Raw genomic sequence first — 16,761 nt, forward strand, 5'->3', positions numbered from 1 at the left:
ATCTCAGGCATGCCAAACCCAAACAGACAAGGCCCCTCCTTTTCCTCAGAAATTACTAGCAATCAAATTACCATTTCGGAATATGGCCTTGTAAATCAGAGAAGGAAGGCCTTGATGAAATACAAGATAATTGAAGGGAAGGAGATCGTGGGTGTATCCGATTGACAAGTTATCAGCTGTCCCTGGGCAAGAACCCGATATCAACAGTGCTTAAAATAAAACAGCAGATGTCATCTGAAGCCCCCATAAAAGAAAAAAAGGCCTGGGGGTACACCCACAGTCCCAGCGCTTTGGCGGCCAAGGAGGGAAGAAGGTTACAGATTTGAGACCAGCTTGGGTCACACACACACACACACACACACACACACACACACACACAGTGACTTTCAGGCCAGCCTGGGCTTTACAGCAAAATCCTGCATGAAAGGGGGACAAAAAAGAGAAAAGGGGAGAGGTTGGATGGAAAGGGAGGGAAGGAGGGAGGGAGGGAGGGAGGGAGGGAGAGAGTTTCCAGCTTTAATGATGAATTCTACCCAGGCAGCATCCTTTAAATCAGGAACCCCAGGAAACCAAAGGAAAGGCTGTGAGCAGGTGCTCTGCGGGTGCTTAACTGACACAGCCTCTCAGTCTGGACTGACCAAGTACAATCCCAACAGTGTGTGGTTACTCACATTTAAATTGGTCTAGACTATGGGTTGGGTTGGTAGCATAAACTCTGGGGCTAGACTGCTGTTTACAACTTGGTTCTTCAACTTCCCTTGGCTGTGTACTCTAGAGTTCCTTAAACTCTGTGGATCGCCCTGTCTGTTCTTCTGTCTGTCTATCTATCTATCTATCTATCTATCTATCTATCTATCTATCTATCTATCTATCTATTGGCTCATGGGACTGTAGAGAGAATTAAAAGAGTTAGGGGATGTACTCTGAGAATTGCACCATTGAGCATTCTGGCCATCGTGTGAACACTGTAGGCTGTACTCTCACAATATAAATGACTACAGCCAGAAATAGTGGTGCATGTCTGTAATCTCAGCACCAGAGAAGGAGGGGCATTGAAAGTTAGCGGCCAATCCAAGACCTTGTCTTAAAAAATGGGGGTGAGGGGCGGATGGTCTTGAAGCTGGCTTGGTTAGTAAAGTGCTATGCAGTGATGAGTTTGAACCCTATCACCCATATAAAAATCCAGATAACATAGCAAATGCCTGTAAACCCAGGACTGACGAGGCAGAGGAAGGTGGATTCCAAGTGATCTCTGGACAGCCAGCCTAGCTGAATCAGAGTCCAGGTCCAGCTCAAGAGCTTGTATGAAAAAGTAAGGTGGACAGAGAAGGAGGAAGACACCCAATGACAACTTCTGGCCTCCACATACAAACATACACACACACACACACACACACACACACACACACACACACACACACACACACAAACCGAAAATAAAATAACTACAGTGTCCCTGTACAATATAATCTTAGGGGACCAGTGCCACACCTGCAGTTTACAGCTGACTAAAACGCTTTAGTCCAGCCAGGACTGCTTACAGCTGAGGTCACTCCAACATCTGCACACAATCTTCCTCACACTGCCCTAGCTCACTTGATCGCAGGATCAAGTATTTCACTGAAGCCTTACTCTCCTGTGCTGTGAGTAGGGGACTGTGCTCATCTGAGTGTGTGTGTGTGTGTGTGTGTGTTTGAGAGAGAGAGACAGAGACACACACACACACACACACACACAGAGAGAGAGAGAGAGAGAGAGAGAGAGAGAGAGAGAGAGAGAGAGAGAGAAAGAGAATATCCCAACTTAGGGAAAGCAGTTACTTCTGTAGATGGATGAATCTCTTTCTTCAACAAATTAAATAGATTCTCAAAATCTATTCTTTGAGAATTCCATACATGTATGCAATGATATGTGACCATATCTACCTTACTACATGGCCTCCTCCTGCCCCCCAAAAGCCACTCAATAATTAGTATTTTCTATTTGTAGTATGGGGTCATCCGCTGGAGCATGGATGACCTACCAGTGTCTGCTCCTACCCCTAGAATAGATTCTCTTCCAATAGATGTCGACTGCCCACAGCTCTTCAGCTAGGGCGGGACTTCATGAGCTCCTCCCCCATCCATGATGGAACTCTGGCTGGCCTGATTTTTGTAAGGGTCTTATATAGGTAACCACAACTGCAGCTTCAAGTGTGCAATACCTATGTCATGCCCAGAGAGAGCAATTCATAGTCCTCCTCCCCAGCCTGCACAGCCCTCCTCCCCAGCCTGCACAGGCCTCCTCCCCAGCCTGCACAGCCCTCCTCCCCAGCCTGCACAGCCCTCCTCCCCAGCCTGCACAGCCCTCCTCCCCAGCCTGCACAGGCCTCCTCCCCAGCCTGCACAGCCCTCCTCCCCAGCCTGCACAGGCCTCCTCCCCAGCCTGCACAGCCCTCCTCCCCAGCCTGCACAGGCCTCCTCCCCAGCCTGCACAGCCCTCCTCCCCAGCCTGCACAGCCCTCCTCCCCAGCCTGCACAGCCCTCCTCCCTCCTCCAGCTCTTACATCCTTTCTGCCACTCTTTCTGAGAGGTTCCCTAGGCTTTGACTGGAAGGTTGATAATGATGTCTCACTTAGCGCCAAGTCCTCAACGCTCACTGATTCTTGCACTTTAACCACTCGTAAGACACATAACTGATTCTGTCCTCTGCAAAAGAAGCTTCTCTCCCCAGAGTTGAGAGCACCCTAGGTCTATGGTGATAAACATAAATATTTAGCAGAAAAGATCTGGAGACTTAAGGAGCCAGGAGGGGAGATGGATTCTTCACCAAAGACATTTTACTTTAAAAACTTTCTAATTTTGGAAAGAGGTGGGGTGGGAGGAGCAGGAGGATCTCAGCCCAGTGAAATACCCGGTTTTATATTACTCACCAGTTTGAAAGTCTAGGTGTGCCGACTCTACTCAAAATTACAGTGAGAATTCCTGGCAGCCCCCTTCCAAGAAAAATGACTTTTAGATCAATGATCTCCAAAAACAGGGTTTTAAAATTATTTTCTGGCTTAAGAATTCAGCAGAGTTCCTTCCCAAAATTGAGCATAATTCAAAAACTAAAAACATAACAAAAATAACTTGAAAGCATTAAAACGTGATGGCATAGATATAAATCTTATTGTTTCTGTGGAAATTCTGACATCTTTCTAGGTGTCAATAAATAATATCATTTTCACTACTGGGATCTGTTAAAAGTTCCCAAAAGAATTTAAAGAAGGGGATTTTTTTTTCTTAATTATAGGCAACTCTAGAACTCCAATAACTGAAAGTTGATTATCGAATGATTGACTATTGAGACCAAGGGTAAGCGACCCCCCTGGCAGAGTGAAGTACAAAGGCGCATTTAGCAACTAGGTGGGTTCATAGAATCATCAGGCCAATTGGGAAAAAAATTGATAAAGAAAATTTCTGGATAATTTAAAGCTGCTGAGGATCGGGCAAGTTACCAATGACCTTTCAACCACTTCTAATGACCTTTCAACCACTTCTAAGCTTAGCTTCCTAGTTCTGCTGTTCCCGTAGCTGGCTAGGCATTGGAAATCTTCAGACCATCTGGAGCAATGGTGGCTGAAGCCATGTTCAAAAGGAGGATAAGTCCTCTGCTTCAGGGAAGGCAGTGAACATCCCAGGGAGAAGAAAGCTGTTGACTGAAAACAGCGACACCGACTTTTTTTAGAAATGTAGTTTGTGATGATCATGTCTGGGCTCCCTTCCAATCCCCAAAGAGAAGGAAGGCAGCTACAGTGGATGGACAGCTCCAGGGATCTCACAGGCTTTCTGGTTTAGATGGGGTCCCAGTGCCTCTTCGTGGCCCTGGGCTTGACAAGCATAGCCCTAGGGCTGCTCTGGTGATAGTGTTGCTTCTGCCTCAGCTGGACCCCAGGTAACACAAAGGCCAACACTGCTTATTTTAAAGCCTGTGATGGATCCTATGTGCAGATGTCCTGGTGCAAGTGGTACGGACACAAGTTTTGGAAATTCTAGCAGAGACTTAACACTAAAACGAATTAGCTTGCCCTGCTCATGCTCATTAGAAATGAGATATGGGTCCTGTTCACTGAACGCCTCACCCTGGAGTGCTCAGATCCGAAAAGACTTCACTCATACAGAGGCTGTTAGTTATTTGTGGTAATGAGCAGGCTAGTAGAGGCACCGGTCATTTATTAGAGCATGGTGGACTGTTAGAGTAGGGAGGGGGGGAGAGACAGAGAAAGAGAGAGAGACAGAGAGACAGAGAGAGACAGAGACAGAGACAAAGAAGAGATACACAGAGAGACAATGGCTTGCTTTTTCTCTCCCCTTGGGTATGAGGCCCAGGATAAATTCAGAAGTGAAATAAGCAAGGATAATATCGAACATCTGCTGCTCACAAACTCAAGGGCAAGTATGTCACTTGCATAGTCCTTCCAGGGTAGCTAAAAATGCTCCCCTGCATGGAACTGGCTGGCTGATGCTGGCTCCGACAGAGTTAACGCGCCCTCTAGGCCCCTCTGAGCTAATGATACTCTGCCAAGACGGGACTATCTCATGCATCCGACATGCTCCTGTAGACTGGCCCTTCATTCAGAGGACCGTAAACACTGGTCAGCGAAGGCTGGGAGGTAGGGGAAGGGGAGGCGTCCAATCCTCAGCCCTGTTCTGCCTTCTTTCTTTTTCTGACAACTCTTTCAGCAGCCTCAGCGTTGGCAGCAGGAAGGAATTAGGAAACCAAACGTGATCTTCACGGTGATTACGTGCGGTCACAATGCCAGGCACTTAACTCACTTGCACTGGGCCCTGTGTTCACCATACGCTGACCCTCCTTGAACCTCATGGGCATCTGTAAAGAACAAAGGTAGCTAGAAGGATCTTGTACAAGCATTTGGGATGTAAACAAAGTATATAGAAAATTTAAAAAAAAAATGTGGAGAGGGGCTAACAACACTGTTAACCATGCATGCGCCGTTGGCCTGCGGGGCACAGATAAGAACCACTGTCCAACCCTGGACAACTTATCTGCCATCCTTGACCTCGGGCCTCCCCACCTGGAGAATAGAGATAGTTGCAGGGTCCCACGCAGGCTGCAAACACCCGCCTTGCATGTTGTAACAGCCATGGCTTCATCGCAGCTGGCAATGAGAGCCACTGGAGAAAGGTCAGTGCTGTGCTGGGGGAGAGCAGGCTCATCTGCTCTGGGGCGGTGCTCTGGGGAGGCGGTTTCCGTGATTCTTAAAACCAGGAAAGAAGCGGTGAGTAGGTAGCCTTGAGCAAGGCAACTCTGCTCCCTCGTGCATTGGGCTCCTCTTGAGCAGACAGGATGACAGTAGCTGCCTCTCAGGATTACTGACTGGGGTTAGTCCTGAGATCGATGTGGACACCACAACCAGGGGTGTCACCATCACCAAACAAGCAAAGCAAAGCAGTGTCCTCAAGACAGAGCCAAAAGGCAAAGAAAAGGTATGTGGGTTTTGTTTGTTTGTTTATTTGCTTGTTTGATAACGTCACTCACATTAACACATCAAGTGGAACTCATGGGCCCTTCAGATGCTCCTACAATGATTCATTTTTGTGGAAACCATGTTTAAAATTGGGATTTTTTTTTTATTCTGTTAAAATCTGGCTTTGTGCAGAACTTGTTAAATTTTTAAATGCTTCTACATTTTTAATTCTGTTGAGACTGGAGGAGATGGCATTGCCAGCAGAGATGAATGCTGTACCTCTGTTTAGCCATTGGGATGATTTGATTCCTGGCGGAGTGTGTTCCATTGTAAAGGGAACCTTTTGAAAACCCTGGCGGTCCACACCCATAGCCAGCCTGGTGCATGCTAAAACACTCCCCCGGTCCAGCACTATTGACTTGAAGATCATTTTTACAGCTGGGTCATTAATCTTCATTGGCGTCTTTGTGTGTTAGGTGGTCAGAAGAGCACAAATCCCACACTCTTCCTTAATGGGCATCTGCTCGTGCACGTTCTGTGTTTGGATGCTAGTGTTCTGGCAGATGCCTCTCCTGGCTAGTAATTACTTTCCTGTTTGTCTTTCTGCTTAACCAGCCACTCTCTTTGTCTCTGCCAGGATCATACTCACGGACAATCCTCTCCAGCTCCAGAAAATCCTGCTCTGTCGAGCCATGCCCTTCCTAGAGACAAGCCGCCCGTGCCACTACCCAGAGGACCCCAGAGGGACATGGAAGGAAAATGCAACAACACAAACAGCCTTTGAGGGGCTTTTGCTCAGTTCCAAAGGGGTCATGCCATTTGGCAACTGAATCTTTGCACACTTTCTGAAAAAGACGGTTTTAGAAATAATTTAATTATGTAATAAATCGCTTAATGAGCATGACAAACCACTCCTCTGTGTGAACTTTTCTGCCAGAATACACAAACTGCAGGTGTGGCAAAAACCCAGCCAAGCCCCTCCTGTCCTCTGTTGAGATGTGATGGCCATGGAACAAATCATTATCCCTGTGAGGCAAAGGGTACCCCAGACCCGAACACCAAGGAACTCGGTTTTTGTGAACAGTGCACTCCCTTTAAACAATTACCCAAATTAAAAAAAAAAAAAAGAGTCAGTAAAACCTTAGCAGTGACCCTTTATTAGATTTTTACCCAGTGATCCTAACCGATATCCCATGGGAAATCTCGTAGTTAGTGTGTTTAACCTCTCGTGGTGGTTTAGCGGATTCAAAGATCAGAAAGCAAGTACAAACTGCACACCCCCCCGGAGTGCACACAAAGGAGCCTCGAGTCGAGAGCCCGCTGATAGTAGCGCTTGCATCTGTCGCTTCCTGATTTGAATCTCAGTGCTGAAACCCAAGTGCTCAGTTCGGAAACACCCAGACTACACTCTCATTATCAGAAAGGAAAGATAGTTCTATGTTTATCCTTAACATCCGGTATCAAGAGAAGACAGGTAAGGAAGACCAACATAAGACATAGCACATGAGTCACCTGCACGTGTCTTATGTGGTAATTTTCTTTGGGCATACGTATGGGGATTTATGCATGTTTGAGCTGTGGGGTATGTATGTAGTGTGTACTGGTACACCCACACATATATGTGTGTGCGTGCACGCAGAGGCCCATGGTTAACGTCAGTTACCTTTCCTGATTACTCTCCATGATACTGAGGCAGAGTCCCTCACTGAACTGCAGCTAACCAATTCTGGAAAGCTAGCTAATCATCCAGCTTGCCCTGGAAATCCCCTGTATGTGCCTGCCAAGCGCTGGATCACAGGCAGCCACCATACCTGCCCACCTTTTACACGGTCCTGTGGATCCAAACCCTAGCCCTGAGCTCTGTCCCCAGAGACGGCTCCTTAGACCCTCCTACTTGGTCTTCTTAAAGAAAGGTCTGTTAATGGTTCTGCCTTCAGAATAAAAGGGGGTTTTGTTTGGCTTATTCACCAGGGTAGCTAGATTTGATCAGTCTCCAAACTCAGATTACCTCCACGCTGAGAGTGGGGTGGCAGTCACCAAGCCCTGGGTTTCTTTCCCAGAAGAAACCACAGGATAGCAGAAAACACAAGGGACATTGTGGCTCTCACATCTCCACATCTCAGCCTCAACACTCCAATCTTGCACCATAAATAAGATAGCTTGTAGATGTCATGGACGTATGCGGGACCTAGGATTTATTTAGATCTGGGAATGAATGTAAATATGTACGAGCATTCCAAGGCAGGGGCATGGCAATAGCGCCATCTCTATAACCGACAACACGTGTCTGACCTTTCTGTCACTGAACTCCATAACTGCCCAGGCTGGGCCTCCATGCAGAATTGTCACACAGAATTGTCTGAGAATAAGTGACGGAAAGGGAGAGAAGGTCTTCTTGTTTTAAACCGAGGGTTCCTGGTGTTCACGATGGAGATGGCACATGCATCCTCACCATACCTCACCAACACACCAGGCCTGTGCCCTGTGATTCCCTATACATCTGAGGCTCAGCAAGTGAGCTGCATAACTGCAGTCAGGGAACCTCGTGGTATTTGGGGTTCTTCAGATCAACCCCAGGGCCTTGTGTATACCATACACGAGCTATATAGCAGGAGACCCCCCCCTCCCCAGCTGCACAGCATTTTAAAAACAATACGATTATTTTTTTAAAGGAGGAGCACCCTGTCAGTACTGTAGGCTGTAGGTGTCTACCATTCTCTCCACTGGGCTTTAAACAGAAACACATTAAGGAAGTTGTGGTTGTTGTTGTTGCTGCTGTTGCATTTTCTGAACTGTGCATTTTGTTATCAGTAACAGGTGATCTCATGGTCTGTTTGGTGACCAATTTAAAGCAAAGGCCAACGTTTTTGAATCGACTACCTAAGGCTGCTTGCAGAAGTGGCAAATGACTGCATTTTCAAGTTCTCTCTTTTAATTTCTACTGGTTTCTAGTGATGCCCAGACCACCACACTCACTGTCGGTCTTAACACCTACAGGCCTTACACAGTTGCAGTTACACAGCCCAGGTGCACCCTGGGAGGTGGACCCAAGGACAGCCCCAGAAAGGAGAAGGAACTGGGAAGAGGAGGCTTCTGAACGAGCCACAGGAGGAGAAGCACAGCTTTTCAGCACTGGCAGCCATCTGATGTTTCATTACGTACGGTGTCCATACACTGACACCTTAGTCACAATTGTGTCTCCTTTGCCCTATAGTCGTACATGTTTTAAGAAGACATCTGCCTGACTAGTATGCATGAGGACAAAAACTGTTTCTAAGGGGCAGACAAGACTTTATGATCACTGGGTAGAATCCAGGAAATGGCTTGGGGGATACAGAGCTATCCATTTTTTTTTTTTTAAGTAAAAGAAAAAGAAAAAACCCAGACCTTTGCATTGTGTGTAAAAAGGATCCTAGGAAAAGCAATGACTGCATACACGTATGACGACGTATTTTTTTAATTCTTACTCCACCATGCAGCATATGTAACAGCTGTCCTCTCTAGGTGGCATAACGTTCCATTGTACTAAGTGTTTTACACTACTCCCTCTCCAACAGACCCCTGCTGCTGAGTCTACTTTGTCTCTTTGAATGTGTCACTTGTCTCTCTGTGTCTGACCTATTTCACTTAGCACAGTATCTTCAAGGGTCATCTCTGTTGTGACGCCTGGCACTATGGGGTCCCTGAACTCCCACATACTAGGATTCTGGAATCAGGTGGAACTCCAAAGCTCCAGGCTAACACACACCACTCAGGGATGACACCCAGCCAAGATGGAAGCCAGGAACGTGGTACAACACAAAATCAAAGGCTTCCTTAAAATAGTATGAATTATTTCTTTTTGCTGTTTCGTATGCTGATTGTGCAGTTCTTGAAGGCAAGCTTTCAAAAGTGTGAAAAGGTTGGATCGCACCTGTAGGACATGGTGTTAACTGAAATAAGAGTTTTACAAAGAGGCAGTAAACTCTAAGCAAGCTACCCCCAAGAAGATAATAAAAGGCTAAACAGACCATAGTTCTTACTAAAATTGGATGGATTCCTAGCAAATAGATCCATAAAAGGCTATTCGCCGTGAGGAGACTGAACACACCACACTAGCCGGCTGTGAGGCAAAGATGGCAAATGGCTCCTTAGTGTGCTCTGTACAATGCCTCGCTCACCTGAGACCAGCCTGGTCACAGGGTGGGACATCTTACTTGGCTGAGAGCCTGGCCACTCATGTCCACACCTTTGAGGCTTAGAGATTGCCTAAATGTTTCAGGCTGGCATGAACCACATCAAAGGCTTGGCTCACTGGCACATCAGAAGGCCCGGCACCGAGGCAATGTCCAAGCAACACCCGAAAGAGACTGGCCTGGAAGGTCTGAGTCAGCTGCGCAATCAGTACGACGGGGCCCTGGGTGACCCTGTGTTCAGTCTCAGGTAGCTAGTATGTTGAGGTAGCTAAGACAGAAACCATCTTCTGGAGGAATCTGGATGTGCCTCAAGTTGGAACTGGTTATCTAGTTCTGCATAGCATCAACAGCTTTGGTTTAAAGATTTTAAGAAAGATTCTAAGAAATCACTCAGATCAACTGGGCTTGAAGAGATACAGCCGGCCTGAGCAGGAGTTGTCTTCTCTTGGCTTGTCTTCTCTAGCCACGCCCTGAATGATAAGCTCAGAAGGGGCCCTTCTATCCCTATTCCATCTGCTTGTGGTCCTGGAAGGAGCACCATGTCATGTGCAGATGGTGGTTACTGTTCCCTTCCTCATTCAGTAAAACCAGGGGCAGAATGTCCTGAACAGGTAGAACCCATGAAGGGAAAACCCCGTTCTACCTAGGCACAGCTTGGGTTCAGCGTGCCCCGTTCCATGGCTCTGTTGACGTCCAACTGCTTCCGTTTAGAGAACTTCAAAGGAATTCAGAACCTGGAGCTACACTGTGCCCAGATGCCTGGGGCAGTGAGACCTTCACAGGAGGTGGTTTGGTAGATATGGAGCCTGCAGATAGCTGCCTCAAAAGGAGCTTGTGCTGAGCCTTCGAGGTTCTTATTTTATAGGATGCACAAGACAGCATCAGGAGCGCTCCTCCCCAAAACCTCAGGGGGTGGCCAAATACAGAGGACAGTCAGAAGACCATCTGAGCACAGATGGGGGAAACTTCTGTTGCCCTGCCCCACAGTCTTCTGCTTACTTCCTCAAGGGATCCTGGCTCTTGGCTTATTCTTCAGGTAAGGAAGGACAGGGCTGCCATTAAAGAAAAATTACATAACATGCAGTAACAACAGGGTGTGGTGACCCGCACCTTAAAGCCAGCAGTAGGGAAGGTAGAAGCAAAACTGCCAGGACTTTGAGGTCTGCTTGGGCTACATAAGGTCCTGCTCCCCCAAATAAACAAAAAGTAACAGTGCCTTTAATTCAGGCACTCCGGATGAAGAGGCGGGCAGATCTTGGTGGGTCTGAGGCCAACATGGTCTAGTGAGAGAGTTCTCCTTCAGCCACAGCTATAGAATGAGACCCTGTGTCAAAAACAAAGCCAAGAAAACAAAATCCCACCAAAGAAACACACACAGAGGGATAAAGTAGCAAGGGTAAATGAAAGGTAACAGTAATGAAACACTGTGTCTGTGTCGTACTTCAGGAATGCAAGCACAGCCTGAACTCTTTAAGACACAGGGATGTGAACTCTTGGGGCGGAAACTTTGCTTTCTTTCTCCTTTGTCCTTTCTATCTAAGGAGAGATAGAGGGGAGGAGCAGAGTGTACTTGAGTCACCCACAAGCTCTCCCCTGGAGTCAAGTCAGCATTCCCAGGGAGCACAGCAGCGCCTGGCTGCAGAGTCAGAATGGCTTTGCTGTTCTGCAGCAACAACGCGCCTGCCTCACACTGCAAAGCAGCCACTGCCCTCGCTCCCCTGATCAGGGGTAGCCTAAAGGCTTCTCAAATTTTAAACGCATCCCAGTTGGCAACCTTAGGAAACACTGACTCTTATGCTCCTTTCCAACAGCCATTCTTGACAGTAAACAAACAGGCTTGCCTATTTCCAAAGTGCAAAACTACTCCCCCCTTGCCAGACTTCGGAGTTTACTTTTTGACCGAAGGTGAGTTTCCAGCAACTTACAGGATTTCAGAGCTTTCTCCCCTCAGTTTCCTGGCCACCAGGTTAAAAGAAGCAGAGTTCTGTTCAGGAGTCTTTCGTATCCGGGAAGACCACTGCACTTTCTAGCTCCATTGCAGCTTCTCATTGGAGAAGCATCCATCCACCATGGGTACAGCTCAGGGATCCTGACAAACCAGAGAGCTCAAAGGTGACCTCTTATTTCCAATTGCAAACGAGAACCTCCCATCTGGACACAGGTGGTAGCTTACAGGAATGCCCTCTCTGCCATTTGTTTTATAGTGTCAGAGGACCTTGCTGGTTTAGAACTTGTGACACAGGCCTTGGACTTGGAGGATTTTTCACATTGGAGTCTAAAAGCTGTCCCCCTTTCCCTTCCTAATTCCTTTTCAATGTAGCTCAAGCTCTCTGCCTTTGCCTCAGACAGCTGAATTTCTGGAAGAATCTTCCAGGGAAGACAGGAGCCATAGGGTTTGGAACCAATTTTCTCCTTAAAAATATTTTGCCGAGAAGGAGGAAATTCTTACCCATCTATAGTATTGTTGATTTCTTCTTGCAGTTCTACTCCCGTTTGCTTAAGTGGGCAAGGAAGGAAAGGAGGGTGGTGGCAGCCAATAAAGAAAGCCCTTTGTCTGAAACTAACATTTTAAAGACTAGAGCAAGTTATCCAACCACTTAGCATCCAGATTAACAGTACTGATAGAAACATGTCTCCTAGTGACTCCATTGTTACCTTGGTAACAAATAGAAATGGGTGTTGATCTGTGCCTTTACTTAATTAGCAGACGTGGAAGAGTTTAGCTGAGATGAGGAAACAGGTCTAAGGTTTCTTCTTCTTCTATCTCCTTGGAGCTGAAACTCCGCCATTGCTGGCCTGGTCATGCAGGTCTGGTCTGATTGTTTTGAAACAGGGTCTCTCTACTTAGCCTTACCTGTTCTAGAAGGCACCAGAATGGCCTTGAATGCAGAGATCTACCTCTCTGCCTCCTGGGTGCTGGGATTAAAGGCCTATGCCACAGAGCCTGGCTGTCTAGCTCACTGAGACACTAAGAAAGGCTGTGAAGAGAAGTCAGTGCAAAGACAACCAGAAGGAAGATGGTTATTTTAAAAGTTTAAAGTCTGTCACACAAATGTCTAGGAATACTACTCCCAGCTGGGCCTGCTGGTAGTCTCCTGTAATTCCAGAATTTGGGATTGCAGAAGTGGGAAGATTGGGAGTTTAAAGTCGATTTTCAGCGATATAGCAAGCTCAGAGTTATCCAGGGCTACATAAGATGTCTCAAAAACAAAGGGCACACACACACACACACACACACCTATGAGCCAAGTGTGTAAGACAGCACTTCTAACTGTGTGTGAATTCCCCATCACTCGTACATAGAATGGAAGGGACGCAGAAGCATCTACAGCACACTTCCCAGGCACATGTGGGGAGCAGCAACCTGTGGAGACCTGGCCGAGACACAAGGACCTGGGGGCTCACCGAATAGTCACCTGTATGTGATTTTTATTCCCTCACTTTAAAAAGGATTTCTCCCTTCTTCTCTCCTTTTCCCTCCCCTTTTCCCTCCCCCCTCTATCCATCCTTCCCTCCCTCCCTTTCTTCCTTGCTGGAAAATGAGCCTAGGGCCTATACGCTTTACTGCTGGGTAATATCTGCAGCCTTTCTATTGTTTCTTGTGAAGGTAAAGGGATGGTGGCTCAGGGGCAAACAGAAAGGCTTAAGTAGTCAACTGATACTGTTTTGGGCCATTTCTACCAAAAACACATCATCCCACACCAATTACTAATACAAAGCATACACACACCATGCACACATGCATGTACATACACACACACATAATGCACACATGCATGTGCATACATACATATGCACACACACATACCATGTACACATGCATGTGCGTACACACACACATGTGTGCACACACATTCCAGACACCTGATGAGAAGAACCGCTAAGCATGAATGGAGGCCTTTGGCTCTGGCTATCGTCTGACAGGCTGTCTTACGATCAGTCCCTTTTCATCAGCACTGTGCAGTTCACCAGGACAGGGAGGAAGCCGATCACCCACTCACGGCAGAGCTCCCATCCACCCTGAGGAAGAGAAGTAAGCCCTCAGATGAGTGAATAGGTGGCTAGTGACAAAATCATGGGGAAGATAAGGAGAGAAAAGGCCCTGGCTGGGTCTGACAAAGACTCCTTTGTGGTGGAGGCCAGTGATGTGAGGCTGGTGCAGGGGTGCAGAAGAAAGCGACTACCCTTGGGTCCTTAGGGACCTGCCACCTACAGCAAAGGCAAGGAGCATGCGCACAGAACCACAGGGTAAACAAAGATCAGACAAAGGCAGGCGCGGTGGGCTTCCTGGGTCCCCCTGTGACTGGCTCAGAGCAGGTCTGTTCCTTCAGATCCTGACGGCTGTGGGCGTGGTGGGGAGTCACAAGCTGCTGCTCCCGCCCAGGCTTTCAACGCATGGGGCTGGACGAGTCTGCTCGCGCTGGAGCCCGTCTCCCTGACAATCTTAGGATGAAGAGATGCTTCTCCTACTCAGTATGGAAGGAACATATGCTTTCAGACAGCCACCGTTCACTACGAGACTCTAGGAAATGGACAGTAGAAAACCCAGCAGGGGTTTTTATTCAGTTTTTAGGCTTATCACTGCATCCTAGAATGGAGAGAATCTTCATCACCATTGCACCTTTTTGCAATAAGCTGTAATAGTTACCAAGAACGGACCGCTGTATTATGAAGAAGACTGAGTTACGAATGGCTTTCAGTCTGTTGAAAGATGGCTGGTTACATTACCCCAGTCCTCCTGCCTCTCTACAGCCTCTCTACAGAAAGCCAGAGCACAAACCCACATACCATCAAACAGGAGAAGGAGAAGGAAAGGTGTTTTGATGTCTCTGTGTTGTTATTCCCAGGAAGACAGCAGCACATGCATAAGATTATTCCGCATTGTGGGAAACCACAAAGATATGCAATGTGTGGAATTCGGAGCCACTGAAGGGCTGACCCACTGTCCTGTCCCACAGAAGATTACAGGATCCGTTTAGAAGTCTCGCTACCACCTTCAGGGCAAATCGACGCTTCACTTTCTAAGGTCTCGGTTTTACACCGCATTCCTTGTTTAACATAATCTAGCCTATTTCAACCAGTGTGTAAATATTTTAGTTCAGGCTAATGGTGACCTCAAAAGGAAACCACCAAAATGCTGCCAAGGTTGTGTAACCAATGGCTTAATAATCTCTGTAAGGAAACATTTGCTCTTAAAACAGTAATGAGGGAGGGAAGAGAGCTTTCGTTTACAAAACAGAGCTGTATATTTAAACATACCACACTCATTTCTGCCCCTCCCCACCCCCAGACTTGCACCTGCGCCTCTGTCGCAGCTTAGCATATCGGATTTCTGCTCTGTCCAATGGCACACAGGTGAGCCCCAGATACATTTCTCTTTCCTTGCCTCGTTGGAAGCTGGGGGAGGGAGGGTGCTCTGGTTCTATTTCTGACTGCACTCTTTCTCTTTGTGTAATAGAAAGAAAATAGAATCCTCACACCAAAAGGATTATGTCCCTCCAGTGTCACCCCCACACAGAGTATCCCCAAACAACTACTGTTCACACTGCCTGCCATTTATTGAGGCACATACTAGATACAGGAGAGGGAAGCCTCCAAGAAGGCTCCCGATTGTGAACCTTCTGCACACCCTTTACCACCTCCTATCTGGCTTCCCTGCAATGGACCCTCTGGGACTGAAACCTGTGCCTGCCAACTCTGTTCCCTCAAGAGAAACCGCCTCATAAAGCGTACGCTTTAATCTCACTAGAAAAACCTTCTCACCAAACACAGTAATACAATTGTTTTCAGACCGAGGATGGTGTCTATATTTGCGATCAGCAATCTCAGGAGGCTGGGGCAAGCGTAAGGTCGACCCGGGCTACACGGTTAGCACTGTGTGCTGTGTGCATGTTACAGAACAGATGCCAGGCCTACATACAAGTCCCAGCCATCCCTTCCTGGTTTGTATTAGTTTGCTTATACCTCCAAGTATCCTCTGCTTTCCGGATGCACACGCTGAGCTTAACAAGTAGAGCACTGAGGTTACTGGGGTGTGTGTGTGTTTGTTTAGGGAAACATCTAACAAAGTTGGTTCGCTGACCCTTTATTCATAGAGAAGAATGGGTTCTGTGTGACAGAGATGGACGCGGTCTATACTAATCTCAACAAGATCACAACTGGCGCCAGATACTTCCATGCTTTACTTTAATGTATGCGAGCCCATCTGAAGTTCCTACTGTGTGCAGTTTGTAGGAGAGGACCTCTATGGACAAGAAGTGTGCAGACGATGTCACACAGCAGCCCTGCCCTAAGGGACCATGGGAAGACAAAGTGTAACAGTCCGTGTAACAGAGAGGTGCCGCAGCACTTCTCAGAAGGGTGGGGTGGACTCCGAGGGACTCCTCTGCCTCCTCTGGAACCCGCTGCTGAGAAGAGGAAAGGGACTCATCACAGTGGCAGCCAGGGCAACTCAATCTGAAACTAATGAATGCTTGGCAGAAAAAAAAAAAAAAAAAACCCTTTAAACAGACGGCTTATGAAAAGGCGCTGAAAGGCAGGGGACTGCGCTGTGTGCCAGAAGGCTCGAGCAATTAAAGTCCAGCGAGCCCGCATCACAGGCTTGTTTTTCACGCTATGATTACATTTTAAGAAAGTGATACATATGCTGTGTATCAGGGGGAACTGTGCCCACGTTAGCCTAGGAGAGGAAGGAGAAGGGGCAGAGAGAGATGGGGCACAAGTCAGAGCCACGGGTTAGGAAGGTTTAGGGAGGTGGGGGAGGGGCATAGCCGGCAGTGATGCTGAATGCTGCTTGGCTCTCCGGGTACCTCACACCTTAATGGTGACCTGGAGCATCCTCATCTCCTCCATGATGGTCGTATGGGATCCAGAGAAAGGGAAGGAGGAGGCTTAGGCACCACGAGTGTGGGAGGCTACCAAAGATCAGACTCGCGTCCCGGAGCATCCGCGCCCGGACCATCCGTGCAGGTCGCCAGGCTCCTCCACAGTCCTAGCGCCGCCCTCCTGGCAGCACCGTGCAGGGTGAAGGTGAGGGAAACTCAGTCAGGCTCGTGCTCCACAGACATCCGCAAGCACATCCCTCTACTCCGAGGCAGGCCGTTGAGCATGTTCTTTGCACACTGGAAGAGGTCTACA

General features: G+C 47.7%; 1 protein-coding gene and 1 long non-coding RNA gene across 2 annotated transcripts in view; one reads left to right on the forward strand and one right to left on the reverse strand.

The window, feature by feature from the left end:
- The window catches only part of Ankh (ANKH inorganic pyrophosphate transport regulator), a 123,736-nt gene that overhangs the window by 88,033 nt on the left and 18,942 nt on the right, over positions 1-16,761 (reverse strand). The window lies entirely within an intron of this gene.
- Positions 5,173-6,360, forward strand: LOC127666831 (uncharacterized). The gene is made up of 2 exons (XR_007973724.1): positions 5,173-5,468; positions 6,087-6,360. It is a non-coding gene; the product is annotated as an uncharacterized LOC127666831 (long non-coding RNA).

The sequence above is a fragment of the Apodemus sylvaticus genome, chromosome 16, assembly GCF_947179515.1.
Source record: "Apodemus sylvaticus chromosome 16, mApoSyl1.1, whole genome shotgun sequence".
Classification (NCBI taxonomy): domain Eukaryota; kingdom Metazoa; phylum Chordata; class Mammalia; order Rodentia; family Muridae; genus Apodemus; species Apodemus sylvaticus.